The sequence below is a fragment of the Morone saxatilis genome, unplaced genomic scaffold (genome assembly GCF_004916995.1).
Source record: "Morone saxatilis isolate NCDOM2014 unplaced genomic scaffold, NCSU_SB_2.0 Contig14, whole genome shotgun sequence".
In the NCBI taxonomy this organism is placed as follows: domain Eukaryota; kingdom Metazoa; phylum Chordata; class Actinopteri; family Moronidae; genus Morone; species Morone saxatilis.
Genome location: NW_023339696.1, coordinates 17,591,337 through 17,594,742, shown reverse-complemented (window position 1 = coordinate 17,594,742; position 3,406 = coordinate 17,591,337). Strand labels below are relative to the sequence as shown.

The 3,406-nt window shown below is 40.7% G+C and overlaps 1 protein-coding gene across 1 annotated transcript in view; it reads left to right on the top strand.

Moving 5' to 3' along the window:
* Positions 1-3,406, top strand: part of ppfia3 (PTPRF interacting protein alpha 3) — a gene marked incomplete in the record, with an annotated part of 24,739 nt that overhangs the window by 2,101 nt on the left and 19,232 nt on the right.

The window sequence follows — 3,406 nt, the reverse complement described above, 5'->3', positions numbered from 1 at the left end:
TAGCCCAGAACAGACAAACCAGATACTGGCTCTGGATAAGGCTGCAGAAAGCTGAGCTGTATTCAGATGGTTGCAGTTTGTAAATTAACCACTAGATGCCACTGAATCCTACACACTGGTCCTTTAATGGTGCTGGATGATCATTCAGTAAACTACTGAGTTTAGCTGTTAGCATGTTTTCTGAAGTTCTAGTAGTAATGCTAAAACTTGGCCCTAGTTTATGCCCCTTTGTTATTGCTACTACATTTGTGTCACCGAGTTCATCATCTGATTATCATGAAAAATATATACCCTGTGGTCTTTAAAAACCCAGAATAGAACCATCTGGATGGACCAAAAAACACTCAAGTTTTGGCTGTATTTTCTATCCAGGTAGCAAAATACTGCTTTAGTTTGTGTGAAAAGGTAACATTTTGGAACGTAACCTAGACATATATCGCTGAAATTTTGGTTCACGTTGCCCAAAATGAGCAGAAACGAGTGAGCGAATGAGCTAAACACTTTGTTTAGATTATGAAATACGGTCGCAACTTGAGAAAAGAAGCTAAAAATCTTTCATCGTGCAGCAGACAGAATATTTGTTCATCCAGATGGTTAGAAGAGTCTTTGAGGATGCTGGAAGCACTTTCAGCCGCAGCAGTAAGTGTTGTTAACGACCTTCTGGGTTTTTCAAAGATCCCCGTGTATTCTAGGGAAAATTGGGTGCTTAGCTTTGTGATTCAAATGTAATGGTAATAGATGAAAGGGCACAAACTGGGGCTAACTTAAAACCTGGAGATGATGGCAAAATGTTTCGTTTGCCCCTGTAGCACAGAACTCAATTATTATATTATCCCACATCCCAACGCTGGAGAGCTAATCATTTTGTAATTCCACTCAACATACAAGGGCTCCATCTCTATTTTCAGGCAGGACTTATTGTTGGATGCCTCAGGCAGCGATGATGCCTCCCTCGTTGTTAGTACCTATTTTTCTCTGTCGCTACGCCTGAAAAATCAAAACGGAATAACAGATGTAGCAGTGCTGCACATTCTAACAAAGAGTGACTGGACATTAAAGGGCCATATTACCTCTGTGAGAGGAGATCAATATGGTGCACAAACATCTGCAGAAACACGCAGATAGAGGAACACATGGAGCGCTGTGATACATTCTACAGTAGATGAGTTCACTGAGTTCGTCTGTGTGTGTGTAGATGTTGCCAAGAGAGAAAAATAGGAGAGAGGGATGGAAAGAGCGACAGCATGGCACAGAGAAAGAGAGAGAGAGAGAAAACCTGGTGATATAAAACACACAGAGACTAACAAATCAAGCCAATTTGCATATTGCTGCATACTAATAAGGTGGCTTCGAGAGTCTGTTTTAGATGTCGCGTATCATGACAGGGGGAGATTGAAATGGATGAAGGGGGAGAGTGGCAGGATGGAGATTTGAGAGAGTGGAAAGTGTATCTGACCAAAATGATGGCGACCGAAAGAATCTAGAAAGAGTTCGTTATCGGTGGTCCATCTCACTCCATCTTTTTTTGTGAATTAAACCCAAAATTATGATATCCTCTGGGCCCAGAACATACCATCTGCACACAGCAATTTCCTCCCTGATCCTTCCTCTTCCATCTTTTCAGATACACTTCTTCCTTTCACTTCTTTCTCCGTCCTCCCTGATTTCAAGCCCAGTGAGCACATCAGCTCAGAAGCTTGTTATAAGCTGTATATGCTGTACTTTTTAAATGCGTTTTGGCTGGATGAGGGTGTGAGGTAAGGCGCCTGTTTGCCGCTGTGTGGGCAAACTGATCACTGTTAACACAGAGCAAAGATAACAGCAGCACCATGCACGCATCAGTGCCCTTTAATGGCTCGTTTGCATAAGCGTTTTTGAAAACACACATGATTCGGCGCACACGTGGCTGTGCGCCGTGTGTCATATGTGTATCACGCCACTGCCACACATGAGCAGAGTGGAAACGAGAGGACAATCAACGCACGGGCGAGCGGTCACGGCACAGTGTGTGTACTTAGTCGTGTGTATGATGACGTTTTACTTCGTGCTCAGTGGAGTGTCAGCAAGGCAGATGATCACAGCTGAAAGTTCGACTCAATCCGAGTGACTTGAAAATGTCACTCATCCTCTCTTTGTTGATGTGTTGCCATGGATACCATTTAGTTAGATCAAAGGCAACAGATTTTAATCATAACCATCATGTAGCTAACCTCACATTATATATAATTGGATTAAATTACACGAAATCACAACAATTCAACTGGACTTCTGTCAACTGGAAATATAAGACATTACACTGCGCTGGCCTAATTCCAGTTACCCTCATGCTTGTTTAACCTCAAGGCATTTGTTTTAATGACGGGCAAACGCACAGCCAGTTGTGGTTATTGCGCAATTAAACCAATTTCAGGTGCAACGTGTGCAGTAAACCTGGTTGTTAGATTTTATATAGAGGCCTGACGGTCATTAACTGTTAGCACTGTGGTAGATATGGCAAAAATTATATTGCATGTGCTGTTTGGCTGGTTTTTAGTGAGTCGTGTCCTCTTTGAGCCCAAAACGTAGCTGCATGTCTGTGCATGTTTGTTTAATGCAATGAAATTCTGTGAGGTTGAACGTGTGCTAATGAAATCAAGATTTGTCAAATTGTTCACTGGAGTCAACTGCGCTGTGTGGGCTAACGGAAAATATTGGCAGTAAACGTTACAGTCCACAGTCTTTTTTTGTCTGTTTTTATGTTTAGTGGGTTCTTATACTTTGGAATTACTGGCCAAAGTCAGAAGAGGTAACCTCATGCTGAGATACCATGGGAGTTTGGTATCATAATGTCATTTGTTGTTTAAAATGTAAAAATGTTTCACTGACAGTACAGATTCAATGCAATGCAGTGTATAGTATGACAAAAGACGTAGAAACTTTCCTGGGAAACTTTCCGGGAAACGAAGGAAGTCACCAATTCAAGTTCAAGCACACAGCAAGTTTAGAGAAAGTGGGAAAGTACAGCGCTTCATTATAAAGTAATCTGTGGATGTACTTTGATGAGAGAGAGAGAGTGTGTGTGTGTGTGTGTGTGTATGTGTGTTAGGGCTGCACACTTAATCCAAATATTAACGAAATCCAAATCGTAAGAAGCTGCATTTTTTTGATAAAAGTGAAATGTGTTAAAACAGGATTATAAGAAAGTACTGTAGTTCTGCATAGATGCAGAGATGCCCTGTCCTAATAACAAATCTTGTTCTGCAGATGTAAGAACATTAGTTTTTTGGTAAAGACCCCAAAAATATCACACCATCACAATTTTAATAGTTTTGTTTCAGTGAAATTTAAAACTGTGATTGCAAAAATGATCATTCCCACTAATCATGAATCATATCTCAATTGCAGTATTTTTTTTTATTTTTTTTTA